Here is a 22946-nt window from a genome sequence, read left to right as displayed (position 1 = left end):
GAGGGTGATATTAATGACAAAGATCCCAAGAAAGGAATTGATTTTGATGATATGTGGGTATTTGTTGTAGCGTGATTTTTTTGGATGCTAAAGGCCATCTAGAGCCTATTTTTTGATGTACTTTTGGATCATAGATGGATTGCACTCGATGTTATTTTGGTTATGTGCACACTTACATTCTATATAAATGAGAAGTTGTAAGTTTTGGAACTGTGGCTGATGAGGATTATAACTACTAGATGAATAATGTTATATGGTTTAATCCATGTTTTTCATCACTAATTCATCAATCTAAATGTTTTTATTGACATATCTGCATAAAAAATATAAAATTATATATTATATAAAAATTTCTCCCAAATTCGTTGTTGACCCAGGAACTTTTGAAAATGTCGCTCCTCGTTCTCCGCTCTTGCTCCCCAGTAGCCCTGCTCTAGAAGAGACATGCATCACATTATTAATACCTCTATGATCTATGTATAATGCATGTGTTAAGATATTTTACCTATTGCTCAACTAGTGAGCCTCCCAATCATGGGGCAGTAGAGAATACAACATATATCGCACCTTCAATACCCTTTCCTTACATCAGTGATGAACAAGTTGAATGAAAGTGCAGGAGATAGTGACATAGACTAGTGCTTAGTAGAGAGAACATGCATGCCACATGAGATAATGAAATAAACTATTGTTTGGAAGAGGGTGCATGCATGCCAAGGGCACGAATGTGCCACCTTTAGTTAATTCCAGTTTAGATGTTGTTTCAGATTTAGAAATTTTAGTTTTGGATAGAGTTTTTCTATTATCGGATCTTTTCTTTTGTTATTTTTAGCATGCTTGATCTATTCCTACTAGAAGGGTGCAAATCCCTAGTCAATTAGAATACTTATGCATGAGAAATTCCCATATTAGGTAGAGGACATATATCTCAAAGAAGGGATGCATGCTTACATGCTCTAGTTCATATTTTGATGGAGACACACTAGGTGATCAATTTAGGGCTATGATTTAACAAAATCCAACTAGATAGGCTTTTGCATGTGTCCATATTCATTGCAATTTCTCTCCTCTTACTATAATTCTATAAGTGAGATGAAAGGTGCGCCACTGTGTTGGTTATTGAGGTTTTGTTTTGAAATGTTTTAGTGTATCTTTTTCAATATTCAACAGAAGATAAATGAAATTGAGATTCTGGATCTGTGTATTTTCCATTTAAATTTTCCACAGTTTGTATTTGTAAATATGCAACAAACTTATATTTGCCTTTTTTTATTGAAACTTTCAAGTTTTCAACTACCAAGTATTTAGGTTATTCTTTCTAAGTTCATAATTTTCTTACCATTGTCAATGAAAATAAACGGATATACATATAAAGGGGTAAAAAAAATGTTAATGAAAAAATGGATACTTCCAATATCTAGTGGAAGTAGGGATTTTTTAAATTGGGAAGGCGTATTAGGTTCATATTGATAAGGGGTTAAATAAAGTGATTTTTAAAGATATTTTCCAATATGTAGTCAAATTAAGGGTATTGTTTAGTATGTCATGAGCGCACATGCTATGCTAGAGGTTCATTGAGTGAAGCCCCTATGAGTTGTATAGGGTTGGGTGCAAAAGAACTAATGCATGTACATCTCTAATGTTACTACATTGAAACCATATGCATTCGTTAATAACACAACCCATGCTAGTTTCAATTAAGGACCTAATAACCTCATAAGCCTTGCAACAAAATACATAATTAAAAAACCCATTAATTTCCCCACATTCTGCCCTCAATGGGGGTCAATCAATTAACCAAATTCAAAGCCCCTATCTTTGTAGCACAATTCAAATCCATACAAGCTCAAGTAAGAAACACAAAAATTACATAATAAAAACATAAATCCTAGATTTTGGAGAGAAACGTCATTTTATCTTCATCTAAGAGTTATGGATGCTTTAGACATATTTCAACAGGGCCTTCACTAGGGGAACAATATCATACCATGTGCAGTCATATCGGGGGATGTATATTGAGGAAAAATGAAATAATATATTGAGAATATAATAGGGGCTAAAGGGTTTTTATATGTTGTGTATAAAACATGAAGCTCAAAGTTAATGGAAAAATATAAAGGGGTATGCAAAATATTAATGAAAAAATGGATATCTACAATGTCTAGTGAAAGTGGGAGTTTTTTAAATTGGGAAGGTGTATTGGGTTCGTATTGGTACGAGGTTAAATAAAGTGATTTTTAGAGGTATTTTCCAATATGTAGTCAAATTAAAGGTATTGTTTAGTATACATAATATATTGAGATATTCGATGTTTTGGGTGAACACTTCACCATCTTCATGGACGAAGAGTGTCAGACCTTGAATAGGTCGGCAACCCTTTTGGCCTTTTTCATGTGCAACATCACGGAAGTTTTGGTCTCAAAGAGATGATCCTCTCCACAGAGGGTTGGAATTTTAGCATGTATATTTTCAGTATTCATAACTTAATGATGATGGAGATTTCTGGATAATTGTGTGTTCTCATTAAGATGTTCAACGTTTTGTGTCAATACTTCACCCATCTTTTGGGACATAAAGATTATTTTGATGATACAAAGAGTGTTAGACCATGAATAGGTCAAAAACTCTTATGGCCATTTTCATGCGCAACTTTTTGAAAGTTTTGGTCTCAAAGAAACAATCCTCTCCATAAAGGGTTAGAATTTTAGCATGTAGCTTTTCATAGTTCATAACTTGGTGATGATGAAGATTTCTAGATAATTTTTACCTACCTCACTAATGTTACTTTGAGCTCTCCTGTAATCTTACTTCTCCCCTATCAATAAGCCATTACCTCCTCAATCAAAACACCAAATCATAGCTTTGAGTTTCATACGCATAAATACCTAATAGATAATTTTTCCCACCACAACTGCAAATTAATGACATTAGAGATAGATTACGAACATCAAACCCTCGACCATTTATAATTATTGTCATTCTTACCACTAGTGACAACAAACACTCATTCCCTCTAATCCTGCTATTCCAAATGTAAATTTAACTCTAAAATACAACCATATAAATCACCATGAAAATGAAATCCCTTCCTATCCATGTCATTTGGCAACTTACTTAAAAAAAAAACCATTTAATTAAAATTTAAGAGACAACTTATTGTTGAATTTTCAAATTCTGTAAAACTCACAATCCATTGTAAAGGGAAAAAACACATGTCTAACATCAAGCAAGCTAGATAAGCTTACCACTAGTCAATGATCAACAATTATCAATCATCATTGCTCGCAACAATGACCAAGTTTCATAATAGCTTGAGTGGGCCTAATGGTTAGGAGTATGTGTTTCCTCTTAAGAGGTCACTAGATTCAAAACTAGATGGGGATAGAGTATGTATGCCTTTGTAGACTTAGCAGTCAAATCACTACACAGAAATAAATCCCTTATCCCACAAACAAACAAAAATTTCATATACTAATGTGATCAAATAAATTAAATTAAAAACATTCCTAATTTTATTTCAAGATTAGAACTAGTCATCCCTATGTGTGAATTCTCATATACTCTAAGGATGGCTGCATGATATATTATTTCTTAAAACTGTTAGAAAAATTCAACATACGGATACAAGTATAGAAAATTCAATGGTGGGATTATTGAATTAGGTTGACTGGGTGGATTCTCACGTGCATAGAATGAATCATCGACCATCGTAGGTATTAAGTGGTGGGATTATTAAATTAGGTTGAGTGGGTGAATCCTCACGAGTATACGGCAGAGTATTCTTTATTTTCTAAGGATGGAAATAGAAGATACACCTACCTATATGAACCTACATAGCTAATCAAAGATAAGGACGTTAAGACATATAAGTCATATGTGTGAATTCTTGGTATATGTTTAGTCTCTTCCTCTAGATTCATTGGGGCTTTTGTTATGATATTTTTTTTAACTATAAATATTATAAAGATTTTTAACTTGTGATCGAAAGATTTAAGATTTAATATATTATATATAAAATAATTGATAGTGTACCAATTGACATTATTTTTATATATTTGATTTTTAAATATGGGATTGATATATATCTATATATATATTAAATATGTGATTGTAAGTTTTACTAAGTTAAAAATTGGTAAAATATGATTGTAGGTGTTGTTTACTAAGGTTATAATTTAGTTTGGAAAATCATTTTTATCGGAATGTGATCATTTTTTTCTTTAAAAAATGATCATTTGAATCTTTCTTCTTCTTTTTTTAAATGATGGAAATAGATTCAACACAAGCAAAAACTCCCAACACCCAAAATCCTAAAACTTAATTACTATAATCTGGAACTCCCAAAATTTCTACCATATTTTAAACCGAAATTTTCACTATTTTTTGAAAAAATATAGCCACATTAATAATTGTATATTAACTTGTAAATATAAATTTCAATCTATTAGATATAAAATAATCGATATTGTTTGAACCACATATATTGCTTTGGTACGTTGACTTTCAAACCTGTAATTGTAAGTTTTAATAACTTTGACATGTTAGCTTTCTAACATGTAATTGTAAGTTTTAATATATTAAATTTAAAATAAGTGATATTTTTCAAATATATATTAATATTATATATTAAATTTTAACTTGTATTATATGCTTTCATGTGCTTGGATATAAATAATCGATTTTTATTTTTCATTTTTTAAAATATATTTTATAAAAAAAATTAATGTATAAGTTTTTATTTTTGTGAATGATATTTATAAAAAAAAGTTAAGCTAGGTGGTAATATTTATATTAGAAAAAAACTAAGTTTATATAGATGACAAAGTTGTTCTATAAACTTGTGTGGGAACTTACAAGCTAATAGATTATCCATAACTTGTTCCTAGTAGTCCACATCTAGCCAAAAAGAAGTACAAAGTAACATATAACTAGATAGCCCTTCAAAAATTCCATGCAATGGATGTGGTGGGCTTGACAAAAGAAAAACCATAAGCATCTATAGTCTAATATACCATAAAAGTTGTCATGACTGCATAGTAGAGAGAAACAAAACATAGACCAGAATAGACCAAGTGCAAAATTACTAATCTAGAACAATAACTGGAGAGATTGCATTAGAGTTGCCTTGAGGTATGTCTTCTATTGGTGCGTTAATGACAGTTGGAGTACGAGGTTGTGAACCGAAGCCAAAATCTGAGTCGAAAACCACATAACGTTCCACTCAGGTCATCCTGGAAACTAAGTCATCCAAGTTGTATCTTATGTCTCGGAGAATCCTTTTGATCTCCTCCTGTCTTGCAAATAGTTGATAGTGATTGACTTGCTTGTCACATATGACCATATGCAGCAAGATCTCCAATTGCTTGTGTAGAGCCACTGAATGTAGAAAATGAAGTCTCCTTTTCCAGAATTTTCTGAAATCCAGAGTCCATCTGAATGTTGAATCGGTGATTTCTGAGTCTGAAAGATAAGCCCAAACCCCAAATTCTTTAGCTTCTAATAGAATAATTTCGTTTCTAACCTTGGGAGGGACTGCTTTGAAATGGTAAGCCACAAAATACCAACCAAAAAGACGGTGGCATTGTAAGGAAGAAGAACCTGCCACACCTCCTTAGTGACTAGGTTGATAGAGTCGTGGTTCCATAATCACAGTTGACAAAGGCGGACTTGATAAAGGTTGACAACATAGAATACGAGTAGTCTGATGAACAATCATGGGTTGTGTAACCACCCAAGCTCAATTGTGACAATATGAGGGAGGCAATACTTGAAAGGTGTATACAAGGATGTGGTTGTTGAAAGAGAGTTATAGAGAGACGTCGTCGAGATAATAGTGAAATACCCTAGCCCAATTGTGGCAGTATGAGGGAGGCAATACTTGAAAGGTGTATACAAGGATGTTATTGTTGAGAGAGAGTTACATAGAGACGTCGTCGAGATAATAGTGAAATACCCAAGCCCAATTTCCACAGTATAAGAGAGGAAACACTTGAAAAGTGTAAACAAGGACACAATAGTTGAAAGGGAATTGCAGAGAGACGTCGTGGAGGTAATCGGGAGCCAACAACCGAATATATCCTAAATCGACCAAACCTAGACCAACCACCCCAATTTGACCATATATAGACTAGACACAATCGATTTGAGGACCTGAGGTTGGCCTATGGGCCTAAATTTATAACCAATAATCAAAACTATAAGGAAAAATTTCCTAGATACCACATCCCGCAAACGAGAATTAGGTAGTTGAATGAAATGCTTGCAAACTCAGGTATTTGAGAGGAAGTGGAGGTAAATACACTGACAAGTTTGAAGGAAGGACCTGTCACTGTATTGTGGACAAATAAAATTAAAAAAATGGACATCTACAACAAACAAAATCCAATGCCAGACCCAAGTAAAATTGAATAAGCATTAATATGACTTGTGAAAGGAGACCACAACGGATATGAGTAGGGTAATAGACCTTGGTACCATTCGCAGAGCAACAACAAAACATTGTTGTAGTTAAATGCAATGAGCACTAGGTGTGCATCCATGAACAAGAAGTAGAGAATCCACCACCCTGTAGTAATACTCCCACACTTATAAAGAAAAATCCCTAATGATGAGTATAACGGGCGAGAAGCAATGTCTAAAGGGGAAATGACACAAGAGAAACAAGTGGGTGTTGGGGCACACATATTCATGCCTGCATTTAATACTCCAAACATGTGTGCACTGCGTTGAGGTACAACCATGAGCAAACTCGACTTTCGAAAAGCCTAAAGCAAGGGAATGTCGGACTGAACCTCAATACCCTCCATTTTCCTTGCTTTAAATTGATGAGACAAGAATCACCATGTTGTATAGTATAGACGGTGGGGCGGCCATGCGTACACCTCCACCAGATAGGTGGTAACATCTTTTTTACCTTCGTGGTTTGCCTCTTATCGCCCACTCATTGTTCACGCGTGGCAATCATGTGAGGTCTCATCTTGCTCTTCATTAAATGCAACCCCATCGGGGAGTGAATGGTATTTATAATAAATTTATTGTATTTTATAACTTTTTTGAAATAATTTTGTAAGTTGGATTTCTTTTTAAAGAAAAATTTTGTATGGATGATCCCTTGCATCTATTGATGGTATTTATATATAAAAAAAAAATCACCAGAATCTGATGATACAATTTCAAGCGAGATTGTGATTTTTTATTGCTTAAAATATATTTTTGAAAGTATAAATAGATTCAATGCCCTAAAAAGCGCACTACAATTCTACAAATTAAACAACTTAAACTCAAGTTTTTAAAAATATCGACTATATTTTGGATAAAATTAACGAGAAAAAATTCCCTAAAATGTACCATTTCATCTATTAATTAGACTACGCATTAGATTAGTGTGTTTTATGTAAGATAAGTAAAACTAAATATATATTGGTAAAGAATTAGTTAAATACCAAATGTCGTAACATTGTTTGGTTTTGATAAGTTATTATATTTGTCAAAAATAAATTCAAAATGTTAAGTTAGGATATGGATGAAAAAGAAAGAAAAATAAAAAATGTTAGGACAGTTGTATATTTTATATGCATCCATATCAGATAAAATGTTAGGAGTTAGTTTCCCTAAATAATGGAGGCAAAAGAAAACAAAAAAATGCTAGGGAAGCAAAAAGAAAATAAAATCTTCGGTTTCAAATAGAATAAATGCAAAAGTTGCTCGTTTAAATGCGCCACATTAGAAATGTTAAATTTATTAATTAATGATTAATTTACCTTAAAAGGTATTAATATTTGTTGTAAATCTTTGACATTAAACCTTATGATATATGGCGCATATTTATTGTTTAGACCAAAGTCTCTAACCGACAAAATGTCTTGTCGATTTCAAATAAAGGGCACGCATCATTGGACGGTCGATCAACTCCCCACCCAGATCAACGACGGCGGAGAGACTTCGCACCCCCTCTACTATTTCTCGTTAACGCAGTGGGGGGGGAGGGGGGTTTGCAAAGTGGTTTTAATGGCAGATGCCCCAACCCTGCATGTCACCATCTTATAGCTCCACACCCCCTTGTCTCAAAACCATAAACCATTCGCTACTCCCTCCACAATCCGCTCATGGTTTTCTTTCGCCAATGGTTCTCCATCCCAGGCTTTCACCGTTATCCCTTGACCAATCCAAAGTCACCATCTCACATGCCTATTTCCCAGTCATCCTATCCATTGCCACCTCACATGCTCGTTGCCCTACTGTCATACCTGTTTCTATTCATTCGTTGCAGCTCCAATCCTATACATTAAAGCTGCTACGATAATAAATAAAGCCGTTAGCCCATCCCTGCATGCTATAAATAAACCAACACTCATCTCTTTTTAACTTTTTTTTTTTTCAGTTCTTACTGTTGGTTGCAGGCGACACATTTTCCCTATGTAGAACCTTTTCCTATTTGATCAATATATCACCAAAGTCACCCTTGCTTCTGTCTGTCATCATGGCCCCAAAAGTGAAAGCTAAAAAACACAGTATATAAGAAATCACTACTACTACCACCCTGCTCGATCTTGACCATGTTCCCCTTGTTGACTCGCTTTTAAATATTGAAAATGCCAAGTGTGAATTCAACTTCCACAAACTACACCTATGGCTCAAACAAAAATACCTTGACCAACAAGACCTGATCAGATTTTGGGAATCACTGTTTCATTTCTTCAGCTTCCCAAAAACTCATGATTTCCCTAACTTGATTACCTGGTGCCAATCCAAATATGACCTTGTAAAAAGAGTAGTGGTGGCTTAGAATGGAGGCATTCTGATCACCATATCTGCTGAAACCATAAACCAAATGCTCCTAATTCCTCAATTCAACTCTCTCATCCATTTTTCACCAGAAACACTTATGGATCTATACCATAAGCTAACCTTTCCACAAAGAGCCCAAATCTTTGAAATCTTTTTACCTAAGGATGCAGAATTACCAAAAATAAATCCACCCTACTCATCTTCCAGGTTTCCTGAAACCTCCAGGCATTGTGTTTCTCTGCTTTCATACTTGCTAGGATATCGACATGACTAGTCTGTTGATGAAACCATCCTTGGATTCCTTTCCATCTTCAACAAAGATCAGCAACCAACATTCATGTATAATTAAAACCAATTCCAAAGTGATAATATACATGAACAATTCATGAATCTTATTGTACAAGGGGTGTTTAGCTACAAATCTGTAATTGTTCACATGTTTATTTTTCAACAAAGAGATATTTTCCCATTAAGCTCAACAAACAGGATGAAAAAGGAGTCAATGAGTGATTCATTGGACCGAAATAGTCTGGACAACTTCTACAAGTTCTTGATTTTCATATTTTATAGATACATTCATACATCTAGTGGCACACCTCCTCAACAGTCAGACAGAGCCAAGGATTGGAGATGAGATAAAAAGGAGTTTACACTTAAGTGAGAAGACTAAAACTGGTGACTAGTATTTATACCAGAACTATACAGAGATAAGGGTATATTCTTGTGAACTTGCACCATATAATCTGCCCAAGTATGTTCCTATGAGAATCTTTTCTCTGGAATATATTAGGTAGGTGATCAACATGGATGACCTGCACTTTGTGTCAGGCTAAAGGAAATCTCAGTTTAAAATCAAGTCAAAGATTGGATCATTCATTTGCAAGACCAGATCAGCTAGTATTGAGGTAGATGCATTATTAAAGAAGATGAATTTCCAGCCTAGCTTTACTTGGTCTTATGAACCTTTTGGTATTATTTTTGCCTTGAGAGTTGAATTGAAAATGACTCCCTATAATCATACTCCAAGACCAGAAATAGGAAAGTTCATGAATCAAGAGCAGTGAGCGGATGGGACACTTCAAGAGGTAGATGAACAAGTTGTATCCACCCCCAATGAACAGACTCCAGTTTCTCAGAGCAAGCAATAGAAAATAGTGAGAGGGTAGATTTCATGTACTGAGGAGAATATGAAAGCATTCATTTTTCAACAAAAGAAGCCAAAGGTTGGCTTCGTCACATCAATAGAAGAAAATCAACCAGTAATAATTGATCTCAGAGACTCAGAAGTTTCTACATCAGTAGGAGCTAGTGTTTTGACAACTCCTCCTACAACTTCACCTTTTAGGGAGCCTCTAGAAATCATTCAGTCCACAAGAACCAATTCCTCAGATGATCAGAACATATTATCAAGGTTCCTTGAGATTAAATAGAAGAATGAGACTTTCAAGTCTAATGTATACATCCAATTCTGGAAACAAACATCAACTTCCCAACATAGGCTTCTTTCTACTTTTGACAATGAGAAAGGAAGAATGCAAATGGCTTTCTTGCAAGCCCAAATTCCATTTCCTAATTCTACATCAGATTATAAAAATACTAATTTTTCATTTGATACCAGTCAAATCCATCCAATTGACAAGATGGGTATGCATAGACAGACTGGTAAAATGTTGCTTTCCACCATGAAAACTACAGCTATGTCTCTTTCCAAGCTTAGGACTGCCCTATCCAATGTTCAATCTCAGCTCAAGTTAGAAAATATTTCTTCATTAGCCAAAGATATCAGAATAAAGGCACTGGAGGAATTTGTGATTAAAGTAGGATATGATCCCAAAGATGTCAAGGATGCAGAGTTACTCCTCAAAAAGAAAGATGCAGACATTGTCGCATTAAAGAAACAATTGAAGTTGCCTTCTATAGAAGATCCTCTAACAAAGGACATAGAAGAAAATGTACAACAAAAGGAGGACATGCTCAAGCTTATCATTAAGAAAAATATATAGCTACAGAAAATGGAAGAGCAACTTGAAGAGTTACTAAAGGAGAAAGAAGTAGCACAACTTGCTATGGTTCCAATCACAACAACCCCAATAACAGTTGTAGGTACAAAGCCTAGTTCATCATCAACAACCATTGAGTCGACATCAACAACAACTGATCCAACAAGATTATCACAATTATTGGCATACAGAAACAGGAAAATGAGAAGTTACTGCAAAAATTCCAAAGTTTAGAATTGCAGAAAGTCAAGAATGATACTTTGTATGTGCAGGAGATGCAGAAGTCCCACATATTAGAACTTACGATCCAGAAGTTAGAAAGTGGGTCCCTAGTGGCAGATACTTTGGCCCATGCCAAGGAAAATATTTGGACACACATCAGCCAATATATGACAGATGTATGGCCATCCATACAAATTATTTTTGAGAAACAATAACTCATTACCAGATGCAAAGTATTGCTAGAAGAACAGAAAGCAGCTTTGAAGACCAAGCCAGAAGAAGCCACAAACATGATCAAGGTGTTAGATTCAAAAAGCAGAGAAGACCTATAAGGAATAAATATTCCTGACAGAACAACTACCATCTTAAAGGGTAAGAAGGTCTTACAAAAGAAGAATTTGATTAACTAGATAGAAACAAAATATGAAACCCTGGATATTGCTGTCCAAAGGTTTCATTCAAAGTTTAATATTTTAAATCAAAAGGGACTACTAGGATTGGTAGATCTAAATGATAAGTTGATCAAATTAGAAGATTATTGCAAGGAATTGTATACTATTGCAGTGGACAAAGCTAAATTTGCAGGAATCAAAGGACAGATAATAGGGAAGGCCTTTCTGGAAGCCTTGAAGCTTGATTTGACCATCAAGCATGAAATTAGACATTTATTCCTCAACAAGCTCAATTTCGAGAGGTATACAAAAGTGGATGAAATGTTTAGAAAGATGGTTAATTTGGAAATCCCAAGTGAACAAAGATGGGATCAACTGTGTGAAACAATTGAGTAATTTTTTATCCTAATAGTATGCCAGCTCATCAGCTTTTCAGGCTAGATCATCAACAGATTCCCAAAAGATAGAGCCACCTCTTCAGCAGTTTCTCAATTCATATAATATTATCATATTTTTGTAATTTTGTCCTATTTTGGTATACTGTTCCAACAGAACATAGATCGTTTTCAAATTTTTGTGTAAATAACTCCTTCTTTGAGTTATTATGGGTTGAACCCTTGAACAAGCTATCAAGCATATTTGTACTAAGCTGGAGCATTTTTGGGAATAAAGGATTCTGGATTTATCTCATATGGTTTGTTTCTCAGTGAGTTCCATTTCATGTTATTCATTCATTATGTTTTCTTCATATAAATTAGCTCTTTTACAATTATCTGATTCAAAATTTAATTGAGTTTCAGTCTCATTTTGAATCTCTGTGAAGTTGTGATTATAAATAAGAGAATAATTTACAAAACTGTTTGTTATTGTAAGTTCCTCTTTAAATATAAATTACATCAGATTTTTGTAACGGTTTAATTATATTCTGTTGATTAAGCAAACACTGTTTTCTTAATTTCTTATTATAGTTTGCTAAGTATTTAGTTTAAATATTAAATGAATTATACTTCTTCATGCTCTAATTTTCCACCCCACTAAAATCAAATTAGCTATGTGTAGTTAAAGAACAACCTTTTATTTAATTTGGAAATCTATCTAAGTTTAAAGTACCTGTTTATAAATTGTTCATTGGTCATCCAACAATTCAAAACAACAAAAAATTATAGATGATTTTGCATAACTAATTGACCTAGAGTTATCTCAAAGGAAAACATCAGATTGGCGTTGTTGTTGGGGATCGAAGGATTGAAAGATTTATTTTCCCTGGGGAAACAATTTGTCTCTTTTCCTTTGAGGTGAATAAAGGATTAGATATTGGTCAAAAATTTTCACTTGGCAATTCCACTGTTTCAAGCTAGTTCCTTTTAAGCATACTAGATCATGCTTTGATTCTGAGATTGTTAACCCTCTACCAGATCCAAAGAGACTTATTAGGGGAGCCTCTTTAAGGAGAAGACGTCAAACCTATTCTTCTTCTTCAGCCTTACACCCTGAAGATATATCATCTATAGATCCTTTTTCATTTGTTCTATCTAATCCTGAGTGGACTGAACTACCTCCTAGGGTTTTTGAACTCCATTCAATAGGAGTAGATCTTCCATCAACCTTTTTAATCCAATAACTTGAATCATATAAAGTGGCATCCATTCCTATAAAATCACCTCATTTGGGGAAGAATTGGGTTTACATTTACCTGACTTCAAGCCTACATATTTCATCTCTCCAACTCCTTATTATGTTCCATCAACTTCTACTAATCTTGAAGAGACATTATCTCTCTATTCAAATCCTTTGTTTGATAATAAGGAATACTTTCCTTCAGCAGTTTAGAAGTTGGTTATTGAAACCCATTTGAAATCCTCAAGGAGGTCTCCTCCTTCTTTCTCTCCTCCACACACTAATACCCCTACCGATTCTTCTTTTTCTCCTTCATCTTCATCCTCTTCCTCTTCATCATCTACTCAATCACCCCAAACTTCACCTTCCCCTATGGCTTTTCAACCCATTGTACAAGCAAGACATGCTTCTTTAGTCCTTCCTCAAAACTTGGAAAATTTTCCTTATGGATATCTAAAGCATTTACCAAGATCCAATGGTGAAAGTGGTCCTTCAGCAGAAGATCATGTAGCTGCTTTCTTAGATTTTGTAGATTAGATGAACATAGAACATGAAAATGTTTATATGAGATAATTTGTGCAATCCTTAGAAGGAAATGTTAGGATATGGTTTAGACAACTTAGACCTAACTCTATTATAACATGGAATGAGCTCATAACTATCTTTAAGAATGAATGGGGGGTAAATAAGGATCATGCCTACTTTCTTCCTGAATTTGAATAATTGAAGAGAAACCCTGGTGAACCAGTGGACGAATTTATCAAGAGATTTAATAAACTCTATCATAAAATGCCTGCTGATTGTAAGCCACCAGTAGCAATTGCAAAAGTTAGATTTTCCAAAGCATTCAAAGATGATTTTGCAGTCATGCTAAGAGAAAGAGTATCTAATACATTAGAAGATATACAGATAAATGCTATAGAGGTTCAAGTTAATAGGTCTTCTTCTAGAAAACTTAAAGCTAAAGCGGAGAAAGAAGAAATAAAATTAAAAGCTAGGATTGATGACTCATCTTCTTCCAAATATAAACTTGAAGATGAGAAAATTGAGGAAATCACATCTTTACTTAGAAACCTTTCCAATAGGATTTCTAAAATTGAATCACAACCTTGAACTACTCAGCAAACTGATGTTAGGCCTCAATCTCAAACTCAATTTCGAAGAGCTCCTCAAATGCAGATCCTTCAGAGACCAGGTTCTTATCAAAACATCCAACCACCATTGTTGATTGATGATAAAAAACCTCAGGATGCGGGTCCTTTAATTACTGAAGACATCAATAACCTTGATTCTTCAGCAGTACAAATGGCAATAGTACCTACATCTTCCTCTTTGTCTTTTGAACAAGAGCAAGGAGATGCTCAACTTTCCAAATATCAAGCATTTTCTGAATTTTTGATTACAGAGTTAAATAAGAGATATGATCTAAGACCTAGATCAGGCCCAGGTAGACCTCCAAAATCTACAACTATAATTGAACCTACAATAAAATCTATCCAAACACAAACTCAAACATCTCAAACTATATAGTCATCTACTGAAACCTTTTCAACGGATAAAACCATTTTGACAACTTTTAATATTAAGAAAGAATTGGAAAGATTCAAGATTCCTATTCCTTTAGTCGAACTTTCCAAGAACCCTGGTTATAAAAATCAAGTGTCTAAATGAATACAATCCTCTAGTGTAGATGTTGAGGGAGATATTATTAGTCTACAAGATGAAAAACCCTCAGTAGTTTTTGGCCCTAGTTCTGATATGATTGATGAGATTGTTCCACCCTTTTATGTAACTTTAAAGGTCCATGATTTTCTCTTGTATAACTGCATGTTGGACTCTGGAGCTTCTCATAACCTTATGCCAAAGGTAATTATGGACCAGCTCCAGTTACAAGTTACTCGTTCATATCATGATCTCTACACCTTTGTTTCAAAGAAAGTACCATTCTAGGACTGATCAAAGACCTAGTTGTGACCTCAGCGCAAATGCTTGTTAAGAGTATAGTCTTAGACATAGTTGTCACTGATGTTCCTGCCAAGTTTGGAATGCTTCTATCTATATCATGTTGTGATAAACTTGGAGGATCACTTCAGATGGACATGTCTTTTGCTACTATTCCAATCTATGGAGGTGAACATTTAAGGTTATATAGGGAAGCTAGATTCCTCCATACTGTTTGCAGGTTTGATCAAACAAAAAGTCACCCCATCTATGCAGTAGATCAGGATTTTGGTTGCTTTCAGTTTTCATTGCAAAATTCATCAAACACTCAACTTTTCATCGAAAATAAAGTTTCCAAACCTAAAATTGTAAAATCAGATGCCTAGAAACTTTATTTTGATGGGTCTTAATCAAAGGAAGGAGCAGGAGTAGGGATTGTTTCAGTCTCATCAAATAAAGAAAATATTACCCAGTCATGTAAACTTGAATTTGAAGTCACCAATAATGTGGTTGAGTATGAGACTTTTCTTCTTGGTCTTGAACTAGCTAAGAGTCTAAAGGTTCAAAACTTGAGTGTCTTTTCTAATTATGAACTAATAGTCAAGCAAGTTAGAAACCTGTGTCAGAAAAAGCATCCAAGAGTTAGATCTTATAGAAATGAAGTTTGGGATACAATTGAAAATTTCTTTCAAGGATTTAACATAATTGTTATACCCAAGGATGAGAATATGCATGCTAATTCACTTGTTGTTTCAGCAAGCACTTCCAAAATCCATGAGCCATTATTGTTGGAATATCAGATTCAAGTCAAGTATAGACCATCAATTCTTGATAACCTTAAACACTGGCAGATTTTTGAGAATGATGAGCAATTAAAATATTTTCTTCAAGTCATTGATGAATTTTAAAATATGCAAATTGAAGAAGATCAAAAAGATGTCCAAGACTCAAATCAACAGAGCCCAAAAACTTCATTTAGTCCTAAAATTCTTGATCATGATATCATTCAGTTATCTAATAATTTTATTCCCAAAGGATTAGTTCTATTGGAAAAGATATTTGACAATAATGATGTCTGCAAAAGCTCCTTGTCTAATTCACCTGAAGAAGAAATTGAAGAGTGCAATATTGGGACTTTAGATGAAGTTAAAAATGTTAAATTATCATCATCTTTGCCTTTGGATAAAAAGAAATATTTGAATCAAAAATTAAAAAGATTTTTTTGCCTGGTCTTATAATGAGTTAAGAACTTATGATACATCCTTGATTGAGCACAAAATTCCTTTAAAACCAAAAGCAAAACCCTTCCAACAAAAATTAAGAAGAATCAATCCCATACTTCTTCCAACCATTGAGAAAGAACTTAAAAAGTTGCTTGATGCTCATATCATAGTACCTTTGAGGTATTCTGACTGGGTGGCTAACCTAGTTCCTATCAAAAAGAAAAATGGTGAAATTAGGTTATGTGTAGACTTCTGAAATTTGAACAAGTCATCTTTAAAGGATAACTACCCATTGCCCAAAATGGATCATCTACTTCAGAAAGTTTCAGGTGCAAATAGGATTTCTATGCTAGATGGATTTTCTGGTTACAACCAGATTATGGTGAATCAAGCTGACCAAGACAAAACTTCTTTTACTACTCCCTGGGGTACATTTATGTATGCCAAGATGCCATTTGGATTGACAAACGTTGGAGCCACTTTCCAGAGATCCATGGATCTAGTATTTGTTGGTAAGACATTTGAATTCACTGTCATTTATCTAGATTATTTAATTGTTTTCTCGATTCTAATGAAAATCATTTAAAACACTTGCGCAAGGTTTTTCACATGTGTAGAAAATATGGCATGTCCATAAATCCAAAGAAGTATTTATTTGTGGTAAAGGAAGGGAAATTACTGGGACATATTATTTCCATGGAAGGAGTTGTCATTGATCCAAAGAGAGTTTCAGCTATTCAAACTCTATCTTTTCCTAGAAACAAGAAGGAGATACAAACCTTCCTTGGGAAAATTATTTTTCTCAGAAGATTTATCCCTAATTATGCAGAGATAGTAAAAGATATAACTAATATGTTAAAAAAGAACAATGAAGTGAATTGAATAGTTTTGCCATATATGCTTTTGATTATATCAAAAAGGATATATCTGAAGCTCCTACATTAGCCAATCCTGATTACTCTCCCCCTTTTAGCATATTTTCTTTTGCATCAAAGACAACCTTAGCAGCTGTACTTTTACAGAATAATATAAATGGTGATGACCAACCCATAGACTTCTTTAGTAAAGTCATGAGGGATGCCGAGCATAAATATGACATTATTGAAAAGCAAGCTTATGCTTTAATCCAAGCCCTTAAAGCCTTTAGAACCTATGTTTTGCATTCACACATTATAGCCTATGTCCCTAATCATGTTGTCAAAACTGTTTTGACCCAACCTGATACTGATGGAAGAAGGGGAAGATGGATTGCCAAAATTCTTGAATTTGATCTTGAGATCAAAACCACAAAGTTAGTGAAAGGTCAAGGTTTGGCCAAATTGTTGGTTGAATCTAATGGCATAGTATTGGGAATAAATTTCATTTCTGAACTTTCATTTGAGAAGAATCCACATGAACCTTCTCAAATTGCAAAAGGGGAGAATCCACAAGAACCTTCTCCAAATTTAGAAGAAAATCCACAAGAACCTTCTTCTTCTTCAGATCAAACCATTCTCATTCATATAGATCATAAATATATACTCTCTGATTGGTATTCTTGTATTTTACAGTTTCTTAGAGATTTTCAATGTCCAGTTGAACTTGACTTAAAGCAGTGTAAAGCCATGAAGCTTAAAGTAGTTAAATACTGTATTATCATTGGTAATCTATATTGGAAGGATCCTCTCAATATCCTTCTTCTTTGTTTGACTAAAAATGAAATAGAGGGAATTATGGATCAGTTGCATGCAGGGTTTTGTGGTGGACATTGTGCCTGGAGAGAAACATCTTACAAAATTTTAAAGGCAGGTTTCTACTGGCCCACATTGTTTAAATAAGTTGGAGAAAGAGTTAGAAGTTGCACACAATGTCAAATATTTGCAGGGAAATAGAATATGTCAGTACTCCCTTTTGTTCCAGTGTTTGTTCAGGCACCTTTTCTACAATGGAGGTTGGACTTCATAGGGGAGATTCATCCACAATAAAGTAATCAACATAGATGGATTCTAACTGTTACAGACTATTTTACCAAATGGGTAGAGGCTATACCTGTTAAAAATGCGAATGATACTGTTGTAAATAAATTCCTTGAGGAAAATATTTTATCAAGATTTGGATGTCCTCAACAGATTGTTACAGACAAACCAACAGCTTTTAGCAGTATTAAAATGATTGAGTTCTGTCAAAAGTATTCAATTATGTTACATCATTCTACACCATACTATCCAGATGTTAATGGGCTAGCAGAGTCCTCCAACAAGAGCTTAGTTAAGTTCATCAAGAAGACTCTTGAAGACCATAAAAAGAGTTGGGACAATCACTTGACCCATGCAATTTGGGAAAATAGAGTTTCTCCTAAGAGGTCCATCGGCAAGTCTCCTTTCCAATTAGTCTATGGTAAGGAAGTAGTCTTTCCCACTCATTTAGCTTTACCAGTTATGAGATTCCTTCAGGAATCTTATGAAGAAAAAGTTGATTTCTCAAGAAGGACTAATCAAATCATTGATTTAAATAAGAACAGGGATGAAATTCAGTACAAGCTAAGGAAATGTCAAAACAAGATGAAAGAATTGTTTGACAGAAAGGCCAGAGAAAGAAATTTGAAGAAAGGAGACTTGGTGCTTAGATGGGATATAAGGAGGGAAGATAAAGGCAAGCATGCAAAATTTGACAACCTCTGGTTTGGTCCATTTAGCATTGCAGAAGTCAAAGGAAATAATACATTCATCCTACAAAATTTGGAAGGACATTATTCCTCATTGCTAGTCAATGGGAAATATCTGAAACATTATATTCAGTATTAGATTTTCAACCATTCATTTATCATCTGTGAATATCCGAAGAGTTCATTTTATTTTGAAAAATTGCAAGTGTGTAATTGTTTCAGCAAAGACTCCATAGCCTGAGGAGAAGGCACTTGGATCTGCTTGTTCTCTGCATCCCATAGGGGGAAGAAATCCCCAGTTGGAGCCGATGTTGTAACATATTTTGGTTTTGATAAGTTAGTATATTTTTCAAAAATAAATCCAAAATGTTAAGTTAGGATATGGATGAAAAAGAAATAAAGAAGAAAATGTTATGACAGTTGTATATTTTATATGCATCCATATCAAATAAAATTTTAGGAGTTAGTTTCCCTAAAGAATGGAGGAAAAAGAAAAAAAAAATTAGGGAAGCAAAAAGAAAATAAAAGCTTTAGTTTCAAATAGAATAAATGAAAAGGCTTCTCGTTTAAATGTGCCACATTAGAAATGTTAAATTTATTAATTAATGATCAATTTCCCTTAAAAGGTATTAATCTTTTTTGTAAATCTTTGACATTAAACCTTATGATATATGGTGCATATTTATTGTTTAGGCCAAAGTCGCTAACTGAAAAAATGTCTTGTCGACTTCAAATAAAGGGCGCACATCATTGGACAATCGATCTACTCCCCGCCCAGATCAATGGCAGGGGAGAGACTTCGCACCCCCTTTGACCATTTCTCATTAATGTGATGGGGGGGGGGGGTGTCTGGAAAGTGGTTTCAATGGCCAACGCCCCAACCCCACATGTCACCATCTTATAGCTCCGCACCCCCCCCCCCACCCCCACCCTCAAAACCATAAACCATTCGCTACACCCTCTGCAATATGCTCATGGTTTTCTTACGCCAATGGTCCTCCATCCCACGCTTTAACCGTTATCCCTTGACTAATCCAAATCTGCCACCTCACATACCCATTTCCCATCATCCTATTCGTTTCCACCTCACATGCTCATTGCCCTGCTTTCATACTTGTTTCTATTCGTCCATTGCAGCTCTACTCCTATACATTAAAGCTGCTACGGTCATAAATAAAACCGTTAGCCCATCTCCGCATGATATAAATAAACCAACGCTCATTACTTTTTCATTTTTTTCTAACTTCTTACTGTTGGTTGTAGGCGAAACATTTTCCTTGTCCAGAACCTTTTCCTATTCAATCAAGTTGTCACGAGAGTCACCCTTTCTTCTGTCTATCAGCATGGCCCCAAAAGGGAAAGATAAAAATAATAGTACAAAATAAAGCATTTCCACTACCACCCCACTCGATCTTGACCATGTTCCCCTTGTTGACTCACTTTTCAAGATTGCAAATGCAAAGTGTGAGTTTGATTTCCACGAATTGCACCTATGGCTCAAACAAAAATACCTTGACCAGTGAGACCCGATCCGATTCTGGGAATCACTATTGCCTTTCTTCAGCTTCCCAAAAACGCATGGTTTCCCTGACCTGATTACCTGGTGCCAAGCCAAATATGACCATGTAAAAAGAGTAGTGGTGGCTCATAATGGAGACATTTTGATCACTATCTTTGCTGAAACCATAAACCAGATGCTCCTATTTCCTCAATTAGACTCTCTTAGCCATTTTTCACCAAAAACACTTACGGATCTGTACCATAAGCTAACCTTTCCACAGAGAGCCCAAATCGATGAAATATTTTTACCTGAGGATGCAAAATTACCAGAAAGGAATCCACCCTACTCATCTTCCATGTTTCCTGAAGCCTCCAGGGATTATGTTTCTCTTCTTTCATACTTCTTAAGATATCCAAATGACCAGTCTGTTGACGAAACCATCCTTGGATTGCTTTCTATCTTCAACAAAGAATAACAACCAGCATTCATGTATAATTACAACCAATTCCTGCCTGATAATATACATGAATAATTCAAGAATCTTACTGTACAAGGAGTGTTCAGCTACAACTCTATAATTGTTCACCAGTTTCTTTTTTAGTAGGGAGATCTTTTCCCCATCAAGCTCAACAAACAGGATGAACAAGGAGTGAATCAATCAGTGATTCATTGGACCAAAATAGTCAGGACAACTTCTACAAGTTCTTCATTTTCAGATTTTATAGATACATTCATACATCCAGTGGCACAACTCCTCAACAGTCAGACAGAGCCAAGGATTGGAGATGAGATAAAAAGGATTTTACACTTAAGTGAGAAGACTAAAACTGGTGACTAGTATTTATACCAGAACTATATAGAGATAAGGGTATATGGTTGTGAGCTTGCACCATATAATCTGCCCAAGTATGTTCCTATGAGAATCTTTTCCTGGAATATATTAAGCAGATGATCAACATGGATGACCTGCAATTTGTGTCAGGAAAAAGGAAATCTCAGTTTAAAATCAAGTCAAAGATTGGATCATTAATTTGCAACACCAAATTAGCTGGTATTGAGGCAGATGCATTATTAAAGAAGATGAATTTCCAACCTATCTTTACCTGGTCTTATGACCCTTTTGGTATTATTTCTGCCTTGAGAGTTGAATTGAAAATGACTCCCTATAATCATACTCCAAGACCAGAAATAGAAAAGTTCATGAATCAAGAGCAGTGGGTTGATGGGACACTTTAAGAGGCAGATGAACAGGTTGTATCCACCCCCAATGAACAAAATCTAATTGCTCAAAGCAAGCAACAGAAAAGGGTGAGAGAGGAGACTTCATCTACTGAGAAGATTATGAAAGGATTCATTTTTCAACAGAAGAAGCCAAAGGTTGGCATGGTCACATCAACAGAAGAAAATCAACTAGTAATAATTGATCTCAGAGATTCAGAAGTTTCTACATCAGTAGGAGCTAGTGTTTCAACAACTCCTCCTACAACTTCACCTTCTAGGGAGCCTCTAAAAATCATTCACGCCACGAGAACCAGTTCCTCAGATGATCAGAACATCTTCTCAAGGTTCTTTGAGATTAAACAAAAGAATGAGACTTTGAAGTCTAATGTATATAGCCAATTCTAGAAACCAACATAAAATTCCCAGCATAGGATTCTTTCTGCTTTTGACAGTGAGAAAGGCATAATGAAAATGGCTTTCTTTCAAATCCCAAATTCCATTTCCTAAGTCTCCATCAGAATATAAAAAGACCATGTTATTTGATACCAGTAAAATCCATCCAATTGACTAGATGGATATGCACAAACAGACTGGTGAAATTTTTCTTTCCACCATGACAACTACATCTATGTTTCTTTCCAAGCTTAGGATTTCCATATCTAATGTTCAATCTCAACTCAAGTTAGAAAAGATTTTTTCATTAGCCAAAGATAACAGAATAAAGGCACTGGAGGACTTTGTGATTAAAGTAGGATATGATCCCAAAGATGTCAAAGATGTAGAGTTACTCCTCAAAAAGAAAGATGCAGACATTGCTGCATTAAAGAAACAATTGAAGCTACCTTCTATAGAAGATCCTCTAACAAAGGACATAGCAGAAAATATACAACAAAAGGAGGACATACTCAAGCTTATCATTGAGAAAAATATACAGCTAAAGAAAATGGAAGAGCAGCTTGAAGAGTTACTAAAGGAGAAAGAAGCAACACAACTTTCTATGGTTCTAGTCACAACAGTCCCAATAACAGTTGTAGGTACAAAGCCTAGTTCATCATCAAAAACCATTGAGTCTACATCAACAACAGCTGATCCAGCAAGATTATCACAATTATTGGCCATACAGAAACAGGAAAATGAGAAATTACTGCAAAAATTCCAAAGTTTAGAATTGCAGAAAGTAAAGAATGATACTTTGTATGTGTAGGAGATGCAGAAGTCCCACAGATTAGAACTTAAGATCCAGAAGTTGGAAAGTGAGTCCCTAATGGCAGATACTTTGGCCCATGCTAAGGAAAATATTTGGACACACATCAGCCAATCTATGACAGATGTATGGCCATCCATACAAATTATTTTTGAGCAACAAGAACTCATCACCAAATGCAGAGCAATGATAGA

This window comes from Pinus tabuliformis, chromosome 4_1 (assembly GCF_031772625.1).
Source record: "Pinus tabuliformis cultivar Carrire ecotype Pingquan chromosome 4_1, CPIR1, whole genome shotgun sequence".
Classification (NCBI taxonomy): Eukaryota; Viridiplantae; Streptophyta; class Pinopsida; order Pinales; family Pinaceae; genus Pinus; species Pinus tabuliformis.
The sequence above is the reverse complement of the archived record's forward strand: the minus strand, read 5'-3'. Positions refer to the sequence as shown.